Raw genomic sequence first — 17,745 nt, 5'->3', positions numbered from 1 at the left:
TAGGAGAACTGCCGTGGCCTGCAATAGTGGGACTGGGGATTCAGAACTCTGGTAGTGGGAGCAGTATGGAATTATACCAGTTAATATGTTATTTTATAAATCAATATTAAATCACTAATAAAATAATAGAAAGGATTCATTCTGGGACCTAAAAGCCTCAGATATGAAAAAAAATTGACAAGAATACAGAAATAGCTTTTCTGGTACAGCATCAGGTATGCAAGTTCCCAGTTTGAGCTCCAGAGTAGTGCTCTGTTTCATCTCGTGAAATTCTCTCCCTCTCCTATGTAATAATAAAATAAATATTTTTCTTTTTTCTTTTTTAGTGATTTAATATTGATTTGCCAAATTATAAAAAATGAATATTTTTAAAAAGAAACATGGACAGAAAAGGAAAACACAAAGTAAAACTTGGACTGGGTGTGATGTATTGCACCAAAGCAAAGGACTCTCTCTGGTGAAAGAGGGAGAGGGAATCGTGAGGACTTTGGAGTCCTAGTGGAAAGGGACCTAAGCCTGGGTGTTCTGCAGACATCTTTCATGGTGACATAAGAAATTGCATTCATGTACCAACAACTGTACTGTAAACCATTAATCTCTTAATTGAATAATAACAACAATAATAAATAATAAAAAGTGTCCTTTGGGGAAATATTTAGGAAAATAGTACATGCTTGAGTAGATGATTTCTTTAAGTGAATATGACTCAGATAGTTAAAACAAAAACAAAAGCAAAAAACCAAAACCTATTTAGTCCACATGTGAAATGCCTGAGACTATTTCTGTAAAGCTCATTCATTTACATCATTGAATGATCAGTGAATGTCTTCTACATATTCCATAGTGTATCAGAACTAGATGTGTGAGCATGACCCACAGGATTCCTCATCTTCACAATGTTGCCGTGTGACAAGCTTTGCTGTGATTCTCAGAATTACTTCAAATTGTCAATCTACAGTGTAGGCACAACTTGAGACAGTCTGTAGGGTACTCAATCAGATTATTATTTTTTATCATCATTTATTTGTTGCCCTACCATTTGTTTGACATTAGGTAGAAACAAGGCTCTACTGTGAGTGTGTTTACTGGTAGGGTCATAAGAGGAACCTTGGAATTACAGTCCAAACAACTTGTCATACATTTCAGCCACACATAGCAACATAATAAGAGCACAAGGTCTTGAAATCAGGAAGGAGTGAGGCTGAGGTGCAATTGACAGACTGTCATTAAAATTTGACAGATAACCATGGTTACTTTTTCTAGCAGGAAAATAGTGATTCTTAAAAGTAGTTTTAGATTCCTGCTCTAACTTCTTTTTTAAGTTTATCTGTGTATTGTCAGTAAAAGAGCTATTTCCTCTCAGTTTATGCGTAATGTCTTGTGTCCTTCAACTGTGTAGTGACATATTATAGACATTTTGTATGAGGGAAGATTAATGGCGAGAAATAACCTTTTAGATCATATGGGGTTTGAAATGCATCTGTATATATACTTTAGAGAAGACTGTTTGATTTTGAGGAAATAATTTATTCTGATGACAAACTGTAAGTCTATCTGAGTCATTTTCATGGTCTGACATTTTGCTTTAACAGTGTCACAGGACAGGTGTGTCATTTTTATAGGCTGTGTGTGTCTTAAAGCAAAATTGCAGGCATCATTTGCAACACATAGGTCTTTATGATACTGCTTTAAAATGGAAACTTTCATTTTCTACACTACTTTAATTCCTTTTATTAAAGAATATAATACTAGTTGCAACATTGGGTAATTAAAGAATACAGATAAGACTTGGCAAAAATAGAGTCACAATGGCTACAATATAGCCAGAACAACTTTTCTCCTGATAAAAATTCTTAATTTGCATGTACCTATACATTTTAATTGAAATACTGACTGTATTTCCAAAAAAGAATTCAGGAAGTACAATAGCATTACTCCAATTTTTTTATTTATAAAAAAGTAAACATTGACAAATCCATAGGATAAGAGGGGTACAACTACACACAATTCTCACCACCAGATCTCTACATCCTATCCCCTCCCCGATAGCTTTCCTGTGCATTAACCCTCTGGGAGAATGGACCCAAGGTCATTGTGGGGTACAGAAGGTGGAAGGTCTGGCTTCTGTAATTGCTTCCCTGCTGAAAATGGGCATTGACTGGTTGATCCATACCCCAGCCTACCTCTCTCTTTTCCTAGTAGGGTGGGGCTCTGGGGAAGCAGAGGCTCCAGGACACATTGGTGGAATTGTCTGTCCAGGGAAGTCTGGTTATCATCCTGCTAGTATCTGGAACCTGATGGTTGAAAAGAGATTTAACATACAAAGTAAAAAAAAAAAATGTTGAACAATCATGGACCTAAAGGATGGAATAGTGTAGATGAAGAGTTGGGGGTCCTCCATCTTGTAGATAGCTAGTAGGCATATTTTAGTTATATTCCAAAGGGCTTCTGGCTATACTAGCTTTTTTTTTCTCCTGAGTATGAAATATGGTATGCAGGTAGATCCAAGTTATTGTCTAGGGAGATGACGTCAAGGCTGGAAAAGGAACAGAAAGCTGGATCAGGGAAGAAAGTATTTCCCTAATATGGGAAAGGGGTATAACAATTGTAAACCCCATCGATTTGATTTGATCTGGGGCCCATATTCAGCTTAGGAGCCTATGTGAACTCTGCATCCCTGTAGATCTAAGATCACATTCTGTGGTCATGAGTAGGAATATTCCAAGCTGTCCCAATATAGACCCATCTTCCTCAGGTGTAGCATAGAGTATGTTGTCCATCCTCCCTTCAGAGATTGGATTATTCTCTACAGTTGTTGATCCAAGTTGAGGGCAAGGTCCTATGAGGGGCCTCAAAAGGGTCTATTCTGTTGTTCCTAATAGATATGAGTGGTAACAATGGAGAGAAGGATTTATTTGAGGTCTAGGCCCATCATGTCTGTTTGGGAATCTCAGGACTCCCTGAATAGGGCACCAGCTGATGGGGTGGCCTGATTGTGACTAAAGAGTCATCATTAAAGCATGCCAGTCTCTTGCCCTTATTCAGCTTTTGCAGTCCTTGCTTTGCTAAGGTTAGCTTTGGAGTGAGTAAAAGAACTGTAATAGGAAGTAGGTGAGGAGGGTATCTGAGTCTAATTAGATACTATTTCATTATGAACTTTACACTGACTCACTACAGATTAGTGTGTACTTTTGCTTTCAGGTATATAGTTTGCCCTAATTTATGGATACATGTAAACATATGCTCTTATCTCATGGGACCTGGTCTATATCTAGGTTTTGGGACTTTCTTAGAAATTGAACAGCCTGGAATGGAATTAGAGAATACTGTGAAAAGAAAGGTCTCACCAGAGTAATGAGGCTGAAGTGTTGACATTACATGCCTGAAGTCTCTGGACACAGTCTGAAGTGAAGCATGCTGAGGTGGTACTCGTTGCATTGATTAGTTTTTTTTAAATTTTATTAATTTATTAATGAGAATGATAGAATGAGAGAGAGAAAGAACCAGACATCACACCAAACATGTGCTGCTGGGGGTTGAAGTCAGGACCTCATGCTTGAGAGTTCAGTGTTTTATCCATTGGGCCACCTCCCAGATCACGATTAGGATTTTTTTAACACAGAAATAATTTCCTCACTTACACAATGTTATAAATTATGGGTATATTCTTTTTTAAACTTTCTTTATTGGGTAATTAATGTTTTTTAAAATATTTTATTTACTTATTTACTTATTTATTCCCTTTTGTTGTCCTTGTTGTTTTATTGATATAGTTATGATTGTTGTTGTTATTGATGTCATCGTTGCTGGATAAGACAGAGAGAAATGGAGAGAGGAGGGGAAGATAGAGAGGGGGAGAGAAAGATAGACACCTGCAGACCTGCTTTACCGCTTGTGAAATGACTCCCCTCCAGGTGGGGAGCTGGGGGCTCAAACCTGGATCCTTACGCTGGTCCTTGCAGTTTGCGCCACGGGCGCTTAACCTGCTGCACTGCTGCCTGATTCCCGGAATTAATGTTTTACATTCGACAGTGAATACAATAATTTGTACATGCATAACACTTACCAGTTTTCCATATAACAATACAACCCCACTAAATCCTGGACCTGTATTCTCCTCCCCACCCACCCCACCCCAGAGTCTTTTACTTTGGTGCAATACACCAATTTCAGTTCAGGTTCTACTTGTGATTTCTTTCCTGATCTTGTTTTTCAACTTCTGCCTGAGAGTGAGATCATCTATGGGTATATTCTTAAACAATGTAAGGCTACTTAATCTATAGTGTGCTTGTATGTACATAATATATAACAACATTTCTATGACAAGTAAAACTCAGTCATAACAAATGATGGACAAAAAAATTCTCTTTCCTGCAGTAACTTCTTTCCAGTGCTGCCTAATACCATAATTCTGAATATTTTTCAATCATTTTATGTGAAAGGATGCACTATTGGTTGCAAGACTGCTATAGTTTCTTCAGAGTCAAGAAAGAAGACAGAAACTTAAGAAAGAGTTGACCATCTTTGAATATCATTTTCAATATGTATTGGTCTGTCAGGCCAAAACAGTATTTTAAGGTTTATTTATTGTTTGATAGGACATAGAGGAACTGAAAAGGGGTGGGGAAGGTAGAAAGGGAGAAAGAGAGACAACTGAAACACTGCTTCATTGCTCATGAAGACTCCTCCATGTAGGTGGGCACCAGGGGCTTAAACTCAAGTCCATCTGCCTGGTAACTTATGCATTCAACTAGGTTTGCCTTGGCCATCATCACTCAAGGTCAACTGTTTCAGATAGAAAGGCAGAGGCAAAGAGAAATAGACAGAGGGAGAAATGGAAAAAGAAAGACACTATAGCACTCAAGCTTCAGTGCAGTAGTGGGTCTCTAACCAGGGCAGACACTATGGCTTATATACCAGTAGGTGAACCTTGCCAGAAGCCAAGCGCTTCATAGTTTATCTGAAAAGTTTGGAGGGAGCACGTGGACCTGTCAAGATGGGAGAATGTCAGATGTGTCCTGATTAGAATTTTCCACATTCTATTTATTGATAAAAATCACATCACATCAAAAGGAACAGGAATATCAAAGATGCTTTTAGGTAATCCAGGAGCAATTGTCAAAGCACAAATTACTTTCAAAGTGTGGGAGACATCAAGAATGTGTTAAACCTTGATTTCAATAGCGTTTGTCTGAATGTCATAAGTCAGGTGCAATTCTCTGATGCCTCAAGAAATATTCATATCATTCTATTATGCACAAACCCCAAACCCTTCAGTGAAGTAGCCAGAGATCAGTTACAGATATGCATTTTGCATGATCTCGAGGTTTATATGCTGCCATCATTACTCTCTGACACTATTTATACTTTTGCAGTAAGGGGAGAGAGTTGTGACAAAAAGAAGTGTATGAAACCTTACTTACTGGGTAACTACTTACAATAAAGTAAACATGTTTTGTAAACATGGAGGCTTTAGGTAAAATCAATAGAATTTCTCTCCCCCTTTCTTTTAACCAGAGCACTATTCACCTCTGGATTATAGTGGTACAGCTGATTGGAGCCTCATGCATGATATTATACTATCTATCCCCACCACAGAATTTTTTCTAATGACAAATACCAAGAAATAGAGGATCAGTAAACTTCTACAACAAAGCACCATATAAGGTGAGCTATCTTGTCAGCTTCAATAATTTTATTGATATTATTTATGGATATGGGTGCAATTTTTTCTCATCTGTGCTTCCGCTTCTATACATTTGCTTACTTTTTAAAAAAGTTTTCTTTCTTTTTTATTTTTTACATTTATTTATTTACTTAGTTATTATGTGATAGAGACAGAAATTGAGAGGGGGAGATAGAGAGGAAGAGAGACAGAGAGACACCTGCAACCCTGCTTCACCACTCAAGAAGTTTTCTCCCTGCAGGCGGGGACCAGAGGCTTGAACCTGGGTCCCTTGCATTGTAATGTGAGCACTTAAGCAGCTATGCCATTGCCTGGCCCCTCTACATTTACTTACTCACTCAGTAATGTATTAATTAATTCTTGTGCAGCAGATATTGTGCTCTAAAGGTTGGGATACAAGCATTAATAAGCCCTTGAGGTCTACCCATTTTAGTGAGAAGCACAGACATAAACAAATCATTGCAATGTTGCATACTACTTTCAATGAGAAAATGCTGTATTAATGAGTATGGTGGTACAAAATATGCAGGTTCTCTTTGACCTACAAGTTGGGGGTGGAGGTATGAAACAAGTGACCATAGATAGCAGACACAATGAATAATCTTGGACGATGTGGTGAGGGACTCTGAGAAGGCATTTTAGGTGGAGACACATTTGGAAATGTGTCCAAACAAATGTTCTATATGTTTGGAAAAGACAGGAGCAATTTGGGAAGACTTGAATAAACAGCTTATCTGGTAGAGAACATACTTTGCCCTGTATGAGGATTTGTGTTTGAGCTGCTGGCCACTACATGGGAAAATCTGCATAGGGTAAGCCCTAAGTGGGGCAGTGCTATGATGTTTATCCTTTCCTGTCCCTCAAGATTTTTTTAGAATGCTCTTTTTTTTAAAACTTTTTAAAATTTTTTAAAAAAAATTAGTTTATTTATTCCCTTTTGTTGCCCTTGTTGTTTTATTGTTGTAGTTATTATTGTTGTTGTCATTGTTGGATAGGACAGAGAGAAATGGAGAGAGGAGGGGAAGAAAGAGAGGAGGAGAGAAAGATAGACACCTGCAGACCTGCTTCACCGCCTGTGAAGCGACTCCCCTGCAGGTGGGGAGCCGGGGTTCGAACCGGGATCCTTATGCCCGTCCTTGTGCTTTGCGCCACCTGCGCTTAACCCTCTGCGCTACAGCCCGACTCCCGAATGCTCTTTTTTTTTATTTAAGAAAGGAGACATTAACAAAACCATAGAATAAGAGGGGTAAAATTCCGCACAATTCCCATAACCCGATCTCCATAACCCATCCCCTCCCCTGATAGCAACTTAAAAAAAATTATTTATAAAAAGGAAATACTAGGGGCCAGGTAGTGGCACACTCGGATGAGCACAAGTTATAGTGCTCAAGGACCTAGGTTCGAGTACCTGATCCCCACCTGCAGGGGGAAAGCTTTGCAAGTGGTGAAGCAGTGCTGCAGGTGTCTCTCTGTCTCTCTTCCTCTCTATCGCCCCCTTCTTTCTCGATTTCTGACTGTCTCTATCCAGTAAATAAATAAAAATGACGCAAAGAATTTTTTTTAAAGGAAACACTAACAAAAAACATAAGATAATAGGGGTGGTGGGAATGGTGTTTATGTACACTCCTAGCAAAATGTAGACATATAAATCAGTAATATGATTTATATGTTAATTAATATGAGAGGGGGAAAATCATTTGTATGTCTCAAAGTTTTTCAAAACACAAACTGAATCTTTTTAATATATAGGCTGTGTATTTGATATGCAGACTCTCTCAAAAGCCCAGACTAAGTAGATTAGAAGCATCCAATAGCACAGCTATATACAAGATACTGGATACTGTACAGCAAACCATAACAAAAGGACTTTTCAAAGTTAACCCAAATAATGTGATAATAACATTAACTATCGATTGTCTTTTTGAACCCTAACACAGGAGGAACCTCACATCTCCACTATAGAGCCTCTACTTCCCACACTTTCCCATATGCCTTTCCCAATCCATACCAAATAATATTGCATCTGCCGATCACAACCTAACCAACACAACGATTGCCACCTCAACATGCTTCACCTCAGACTGTGTCCAGAGACTTCATGTGTGGAATGACAACCCTTCAGCTTCATTACTCGGGTGAGACCTTTCCTTTTATAGTACACTCTAATTTCATCTCAGGTGGTTCACTTTCTAACAAAGTCCCATAACCTAGATATACACCAGTTTCTGTGAGAGAGAGCTTATGTTCACACGTATCCATAAACTACTGCAAAATATATACCTGAAAGCAGAAGTACACTAGAGTTTGCAGTGAGTACCTCCCTAACACTTCTTCTCCACTATTCCAGCCTTTGGGTCCATGATTGCTCAACAAATTGTTTGTCTTCGTATGTTAACTCTCTTTTCAATCACCAGGTTCCAGATGCCACCAGGATGCTGGCCAGGCTTCCCTGGATTGAAGACCCCACCAATGTGTCCTGGAGCTTAGCTTCCCCAGAGACCCACCCTACTAGGGAAAGAGAGAGGCAGACTGGGATTATGGACTGACCAGTCAACGCCCATGTTCAGCGGGGAAGCAATTACAGAAGCCAGACCTTCTACCTTCTGCAACCCTCAATGACCCTGGGTCCATGCTCCCAGAGGGATAGAGAATGGGAAAGCTATCAGGGGAGGGGGTGGGTTATGGAGATTGGGTGGTGGGAATTGTGGGAGTTGTACCCCTCCTACCCTATGGTTTTGTTAATTAATCTTTTCTTAAATAAAAAAATTTAAAAAAGAGGGATACAACTCCACACAGTTCCCACCACTAGAACTTCATATCCCACCCCCTCTCCTGATAGTTTTCCTATTCTTTATCCCTCTGGGAGTGTGGACCCAGCGTCATTATGGGGTGCAGAAGGTAGAAGGTCTGGCTTCTGTAATTGCTTCCCCGCTTAAGATGGGCATTGACAGGTGGATCCATACTCCCAGCCTGTCTCTCTCTTTCCCAGAGCACTTCTCAGCTTTGGTTTATGGCGGTAAGGGGAATTGAACCTGTGACCTTGGAGCCTCAGGCATGAAAGTTTCTTAGCAAAACCATTATCTTATCTATCCCCTTCCTCTCTCAACTTCTATCTAGAAAGAAGAAAATAAGAACAAGAGGAAGAAAGGGGAACATTTTTCATTTAGTTATCTAATATTTAAAATGCTATAGTATTTACATTTTAAAAGAGTTGTTTTATCTCATATAAGACAATTTTGCATGAAAGACAGTGAGAGAGGGAGCACCAACCACCAAAGTTCTCTGAAACGTACTTCCCACAAAGTCTGAGACAGTTTGCTCATTAGGTTTACTTACAGATACTCCACGTATAACCACAGCAATCCTATAGCTATATTGCACTTCTTATTTCATGTAGCACAATCACCTCCAGTTCCAGTCACTAACTGTAAAATGATACAGCATCATCTTTTCAAACTGCAGAGTAGCACATCCCAGGAGGTGATGCAGTGTTAGAATTTTGGGCTCAAAAACTTGAGGTCTTGATTTTAGATCCCTACCCATGAATATACCTGAGTGTTGTTTTGGCCCCTCTCATTCTCAGAAATAAAAGGTAAAATTAAAACTGATGATGCATAAATGTAAAGGATCTTAAGATAATATTATGGACTGTTTTATTCAAGCTTATTAGGCAACCTATATGAAAGAGATGCTTTTTTAAAAATATACTTTGTGTACATGAGTTTATGAAAACTTCTTAGAATTCCTGTAATAAAAAGCCTTTTGAACATTTATGCCTGTATTTCCCAAATATTTGACCACCCCATTCTTGTCTGTCATCTATCGAATCAAGCATTTATCATTTACCTATTTAAGTGATGACCTAGTATTTTATGGAGGCTACATTGTTCTATGAATATGTTTCTATGTTCTAAGAATATTGAAGTAAGATGGAAAGAAAACCAACTGTAAATAGAAGCAGATAACATGGATACAAGTTCACTTCTTTTGTGTTAGTCTTGAAGTCTTTCAGAAATCCATGAACATTATGTTCCATTAAGGACTAGAACATTGTCTGATGATCAACCCACTTAAGCAATAAAATTACTTGTTTGAGTAAGCAGATCACCTTATTCTCTACAGACCTTGTGACAACAATTCTATAAAAAAAAACCTCCAGTAACGTCAATTTAAGGTTTTTAATCACCCCAGGGTTATCGCTGGGGCCCCACCACTCCTAGCACCCACCCACCCCTCTTTCTCCTCTTCTTCTTCCTCCTTCTTTCTTTTCTTTCTTCCTCTTCTCCTTCTCCTCCTTCTCTTCCTCCTTAACCTTATTTTAATTTTTATTTGACAGGACAGAGAAAAATTGAGATAGTAGGGTAATTGGATGGAAGAGAGAAAAGTAGATACCTACAGACCTGTTTCACTGCTCATGAAGTGTCCCCCCTGCAGGTGAGGAGCAGGCACTCAAAATGGGGTCTTTATCCATGGTGATATGTGGGCTTGACCAGGTGCACCACCATTCGACCCTCTAACTTTCAATATATCAGATTTCTCACCCATTGAGAAAGAAACATGTTCCCCCACACCTATGGACATCTAATCTTTTGACAAAGGGGCTCAGACTATTAAATGGGGAAACCAGAGTCTCTTCAACAAATGGTGTTGGAAAAAATGGGTTGAAGCATGCAGAATAATGAAACTGAACCACTGTATTTCACCAAATACAAAAGTAAATTCCAAGTGAATTTAGAAATGGACCTACCCTATGATCCTGCAATTCCTCTCCTGGGGATATATCCTAAAGAACCCAACATATCCATCCAAAAAGATCTGTGTACACATATGTTCTTGGCCGCACAATTTGTAATAACCAAAACCTGGAAGCAACCCAGGTGTCTGTCCAACAACAGTTGAGTGGCTGAGCAAGTTGTGGTATATATACACAATGGAATACTACTCAGCTTTAAAAAAAAATGGTGACTTCACCGTTTTCAGGTGATCTTGGATGGACCTTGAAAAAATCACGTTGAGTGAAATAAGTCAGAAACAAAAGGCTGAATATGGGATGATCTCACTCTCAGGCAGAAGTTGAAAAACAAGATCAGAAAAAAAAACAGAAGTAGAACCTGCAATGGAATTGGCATATCGCACCAAAGTAAAAGACTCTGGGGTGGGTGGGTGGCGAGAATACAGGTCCAAGAAGGATTCAGAGGACCTAGTGGGGGTTGTATTGTCAAATGGGAAACTGGGGAATGTTATGCATGTACAAACCATTGTACTTACTGTTGAATGTAAAATATTAATTCCCCAATAAAAAAGTAAAAAAAAAGAAAGAAACATGTTAATTACTAAGATCCACACCATATTTAAGCACTAACTATATAACATAAATTACCTAGCCTTTCCATGTTTTATGAGTTATCATCAGCATTCCATGGGAAGAAACTGTTATGTGGTAAGAAGAAAAAAACCTTGGAATTAAACTAGATTTGAACTATGACTCTGCAATTGAACATTTCTGTTGTCTTAGCAAACTATTTAAAATTGAGTAGCCATATCTAATTATCATATAACATATAAAATAATTGGAAAATGCAATGCACATAGTAATCATAAAAATAGAATAATTGAACATCAGTGAAGCACTCATTGTACTGAGTACATTTGATGAATTATATATTTTAATATATTCAACACTATTTTATCCTTTCAACCTTCATAATTCTGAATCTGCTCATAGATGTGTCACAATTTTGGAACTATGCCATCTAATATTTCAAAACTGGACTATCTCCCAAAACATACTGTTCTCTAATGCAAATATCCTACTCCTTATCTACCTTAATAATAAAATTTCCACATGACCCAAACCTATCACTTGGAACTGAAGGTTTCATCTTGATACATTATCCACTTCAGTACACCTTTTTCTTGTAAACAATCCCCAGATGTTTGAACAAACTTCATTTCTGCATTTTAACAACAAAATATACATGTTGTTTTATTATTTTCATGGAAAAATATCTATCTTATAGATTACATATCTATTAAGAATGTTCCATGATGGGTAGTCAGGCAATGGCAGAGCGGGTAAAGCGCATATGGCACAAAGCACAATGACCAGCATAAGGATCCCCGTTCAAACCCCTGGCTCCCCACCTGCAGAAGAGTCGCTTCACAGGCAGTGAAGCAGGTCTGCAGGTATATATCCTTCTCTCCCCCTCTCTGTCTTCCCCTCCTCTCTCCATTTCTCTCTGTCCTATACACCAACAATGACATCAATAACCACAACAATGTTAACAAGGCAACAAAAGGGAAAATAAATAAATATTAAAAGTTAATAAAAAGAATGTTCCACGATGTATTTTGTCAAAGTAAAGGAATCAATAGGGTAAGTGGACTTTCAAGTCCTGGTACATGATGGTGGGAGAGGACCTAGGCTGGGGGTGAGAGTGTTATGCAGAAAATTCAAAAATTTTACACATGTATCAACAACTATTTATTGTGAAACACTAATCCCCTCAAAAAAAAAAACATAAAAAGAATAGTCTACAAAAAATGTGATATTTTTGCTTTTGTATAATCCAGTTCCAACCATGGTACTGACTATAGTCATTAATTATGATTATGTAATGCTCTAGTAGCTTAAATTCTTTCAGTAAGCAACATCCTATAAGTGACTTAATTGTTATCTGTATTAACCCTATGAGAATAGAGATTGGAATCTAAATACTTCTACTTAGATAATACTATCATAAAATACCTGGGCTTTGCAGTGGCTATATCCTTTTAAAAGATATTTTATTGGGGCTGGGTCGTGGTGCACCTGATTGAGCGCACATGTTATAGTGCACAAGGACCCATGTTCGAGGCCCCAATCCCCACCTGCAGGGGGAAAGCTTCACTAGTGGTGAAGTAGGGCTGCAGGTGTCTCTTTGTCTCTCTCCCTCTCTATCTCCCCTTCTCAATTTCTAGCTGTTTCTATCCCAAAATATAAATAAATAAAGATAAAAAATTAAAATATATATTTTATTTACTTTGGATAGAGACGGAGAGAAGTTGAGTGGTAAGGAGGAGAAAGAAACATTGCCTCGCCACTAATGAGGCTTTCTCCCTGCAGGTAGGGACAAGAGCTTAAATCTGGGTTCTAATACACTGAAAAGTGTGCACTAAACAAGGTGTGCCACCACCCAGCTACTACAGTGGTTATATTTTAGTTTTTTCTATCTAGCATACTTGCTTCCTTTGGGTAAATTCCTCTACTTCAGTTATATGACTTTATTAAGGCATTTGCTAATCATAGTGCTTTATTTTGCTGACCATTTGAATATGTTTCTGAACAAGGCTTCTCCAAACAACACACTCCCCTCTAAAGATACTGTTTCTTTCAAGTTTGAGCATGTGACCAAACTTGGCTAATTTGAATCTTCCTTGATATTTTCAATATTGTGCTATAAAAGACTAACTTTAATTTTAAATTTACAGAAATAGAAAGAAAGGGGAACAGAGCCATATACAAATTTAATGCAATACCCATCAAAGTTCCACCAAGCTTCTTTAAGAGAATAGAACAAACACTACAATCATTTATCTGGAACATGAAAACACCTAGAATGGCCAAAACCATCTTAAGGAAAAGAAACAGAAATGGAAGCATCATACTCCCAGACCTTAAACTATATTATAAAGCCATCATCATAAAAACAGCATGGTACTGGAACAAAAATAGGCACACAGACCAGTGGAACAGAATTGAAAGCCCAGAAATAAATCCCCACACCTATGGACATCTAATCTTTGATAAGGGGGGCCAAAATATTAAATGGAAAAAGGAGGCTCTCTTCAATAAATGGTGCTGGGAAAACTGGACTGTAACATGCAGAAGGATGAAATTGAACTACTTTATCTCACCAGAAACAAAAATCAACTCCAAATGGATCAAAGACCTAGATGTCAGACCAGAAACAATCAAATACTTAGAGGAAAACATTGGTAAAACAGTTTCCCACCTACACCTCAAGGACATCTTTGATGAATCAAACCCAATTGCAAGGAAGACTAAAGCAGAAACAAACCAATGGGACTACATCAAAATGGAAACCTTCTGCACATCCAAAGAAACTATTAAACAAACAGAGAGACCCCTCACAGAATGGGAGAAGATCTTCACATGCCAGATATCAGACAAGAAACTAATCACCAAAATATATAAAGAGCTCAGCAAACTTAGCACCAAAAAAAGCAAATGACTCCATCCAAAAATGGGCAGAGGACAGGAACAAAACATTCACTACAGAGGAGATCCAAAAGGCTAACGAACATAGGAAAAACTGCTCTAGGTCACTGATTGTCAGAGAAATGCAATTTAAGACAACACTAAGATACCACCTCACTCCTGTAAGAATGGCATACATCAAAAAGAACAGCAGCAACAAATGCTGGAGAGGTTGTGGGGACAGAGGAACCATGTTACACTGCTGGTGGGAATATACATTGGTCCAGCCTCTGTGGAGAGCAGACTGGAAAACTCTCACAAGGCTAGACATGGACCTTCCATATGATCCAGTAATTCCTCTCCTGGGGTTATACCCCAAGGACTCCATATCACCCAACCAAAAAGAGGTGTGTACTCCTATGTTCATAGCAGCACAATTCATAATAGCTAAAACCTGGAAGCAACCCAGGTGCCCAACACCAGATGAGTGGCTGAGAAAGCTGTGGTATATATACACAATGGAATACTATGCAGCTATAAAGAACAATTAACCCACCTTCTCTGACCCATCTTGGACAGAGCTAGAAGAAATTATGTTAAGTGAGCTAAGTCAGAAAGATAAAGATGAGTATGGGATGATCCCACTTATCAACAGAAGTTAACTAAGAAGATCTGAAAGGGAAACTAAAAGCAGGACCCGACCAAATTGTAAGTAGGGCACCAAAGTAAAAACCCTGTGGTAAGGGGTAGACATGCAACTTCCTGGGCCAGTGGGGGGTGGGAGTGGGTTGGAGGGAGGGATGGGTCACAGTCTTTTGGTGGTGGGAATGGTGTTTATGTACACTCCTAGTAAAATGTAGTCATATAAATCATTAGTTAATTAATATGAGAGGGGGAAAATTAATTGAATGTCTCGATGTTTTTCAAAACACAAACTGAAGCTTTTCAATATATAGGCTGTGTAATTGATATGCAGACACTCTCAAAAGCCTAGACTAAGTAGATTAGAAGCATCCAATAGCACAGCTATATACAAGATACTGGATACTGTACAGCAAACCCTAACAAAAGGACTTTTCAAAGTTAACCCAATTACCAAATAATGTGATGATAACATTAACTATCGATTGTCTTTTTGAACCCTAACACAGCAGGAACCTCACATCTCCACTATAGAGCCTCTACTTCCCCCAGTCCTGGAACCCTTGGATAGGGCCCACTTTCCCGTATGCCTCTCCCAATCCGTATCAAATAATATTGCATCTGCCGATCACAACCTAACCAACACAACGATTGCCACCTCAACATGCTTCACCTCAGACTGTGTCCAGAGACTTCACGTGTGGAATGACAACCCTTCAGCTTCATTACTCGGGTGAGACCTTTCCTTTCATAGTATACTCTAATTTCATCTCAGGTGGTTCACTTTCTAACAAAGTCCCAAAACCTAGATATACACCAGTTTCTGTGAGAGAGAGCATATGTTCACACGTATCCGTAAACTACTGCAAAATATATACCTGAAAGCAGAAGTACACTAGAGTTTGCAGTGAGTACCTCCCTAACACTTCCTCTCCTCTATTCCAAGCTTTGGGTCCATGACTGCTCAACAATTTGTTTGGCTTCGTATGTTAACTCTCTCTTTTTTTAAAAAAATATTTTATTTAATTTATTTATTCCCTTTTGTTGCCCTTGTTGTTTTATTGTTGTAGTTATTATTGTTGTTGTCATCGTTGTTGGATAGGACAGAGAGAAATGGAGAGAGGAGGGGAAGACAGAGAGGGGAAGAGAAAGATAGACACCTGCAGACCTGCTTCACCGCCTGTGAAGAGACTCCCCTGCAGGTGGGGAGCCGTGGTTCGAACCAGGATCCTTATGCCGATGTTAACTCTCTTTTCAGTTACCAGGTTCAAGATGTCATCAGGATGCTGGCCAGGCTTCCCTAGAATGAAGACCCCACCACTGTGTCCTGGAGCTCTGCTTCCCCAGAGACCCACCATACTAGGGAAAGAGAGAGGCAGAGTGGGAGTATGGACTGACCAGTCAACGCCCATGTTCAGCGGTGAAGCAATTACAGAAGCCAGACCTCCTACCTTCTGCAACCCACAATGACCCTGGGTCCATGCTCCCAGAGGGATAGAGAATGGGAAAGCTATCGAGGAAGGGGTGGGATATGGAGATTGGGTGGTGGGAATTGTGTGGCATTGTACACCTCCTACCCTATGGTTTTGTTAATTAATCCTTTCTTAAATAAAAAAGAAAAAAAGAAAGGGGAAATGTAACCAGTCATCATCTTTACCAGAGGCCTCTGAACACTAATTCCATCAAGACTCAGAGACAGGAGAGGAGAAAGGAAATACATTTGGAAGTATCAAATAGCTGTAAGGAGTGACTTAGAAAGCAAGAGAAGACCATAGAAGAAAATGGGGAGCCTAGGTGGTGGTGCTTCTGATTGAGCACACATGTTAAAATGCACAAGGACCCAGAAAGCATGGGCCTAGGATCATCATGATATGCATGAGATGGAAAGTCTGGCTTCTTTAATGGATTCTCCACTGAACATGGGCATTGGCAGGACGATCCATACTTACAACTTGTTGTAATATTTTAAATAATTTAGATTCCTGATATATTCTAGCAATTATGTTTATCTATAGTTAACTAGTTGTGAAGTTACCATTAATTGCATTTAGTTATCAATTGTTCTTCAATGAAGAAATGAGAACTGAGAATTTGTATTTTCCTTTTCTACCCTGGTTTCTTAAGTCCCAGTTATAAATGAGATCATCCAGTATTTGTCCTTCTCTTTTTGACTTATTTTAGTTAACATGATTTCTCTAAATTCCAACCAAGATGAGACAAAGTAAATAACTTTGTTATAAGTAATATATAAAATTTATTTATTTATAAAAAGGAAACATTGACAAAACCATAGGATAAGAGGTGTACAACTACACACAATTCCTACCACCAGAACTCTATATCCCATCCCCTCACCTGATAGCTTTCCTATTCTTTAACCCTCTGGGATTATGGACCCAAGGTCATCGTAGGATGCAGAAGGTGGAAGGTCTGGCTTCTGTAATTGCTTCCCTGCTGAATATGGGCATTGACAGCTCAATCCATACTTTCAGCCTGCCTCTTTCTTTCTCTAGTGGGGTGGGGTTCTGGGGATGCACAGCTCCTGGACACATTGGTGGGATAGTCTGTCCAGGAAAGTGTGGTTGGCACCCTGCTAGCATCTGGAACCTGGTGGCTAAAAGAGAGTTAATATACAAAGCCAAAAAAATTGTTGACCAGTCATGAACTTAAAGGCTGGAACAGTGCAGATGAAGACTTGCAGTGTGCTCCATTTTGTAGATAGCTAGTAGGCATATTTTAGTTATATTCCAAAGGGCCCATGACTATACTAGTCTTTTTTTTTTTTCTGAGCTTGAAATCTGATATGCAGGTGGATCCAAGTTATCCAAGTCTAGGGAGCTGCTGCCATGGCTGGCAAAAGGAGCAGAAAGTTGGATCAGGGAAGAGAGTAGCTGCCAAATATAGGAAAGGTGTATAACTATTTTTTTACTGCAAACCCCATCAATTTTATCTGATCTGGGGCTCTATTCAGGTTAGGAGCCTGTGTGACTTCTGCATCCCTGTAGACCTAAGATCACATTCTGTGATCATGAGTAGGAACATTTCAAGCTGCCCCAATATCAGGACTCATCTTCCTCATGTGTAGCATAGAGTATATCGTCCATCCTCCTGTCAGAGGATGGAACATTCTCTACCTTGTTGATCCAAGTTGAGGGCAAGGTCATACTCAGGGGGAGGGAGAGTTCTATTTTATGGTTCCTGATAGATATGAGCAGTA

The sequence above is a fragment of the Erinaceus europaeus genome, chromosome X (assembly GCF_950295315.1).
Source record: "Erinaceus europaeus chromosome X, mEriEur2.1, whole genome shotgun sequence".
Lineage (NCBI taxonomy): Eukaryota > Metazoa > Chordata > Mammalia > Eulipotyphla > Erinaceidae > Erinaceus > Erinaceus europaeus.
This window is presented reverse-complemented; position numbering follows the sequence as displayed.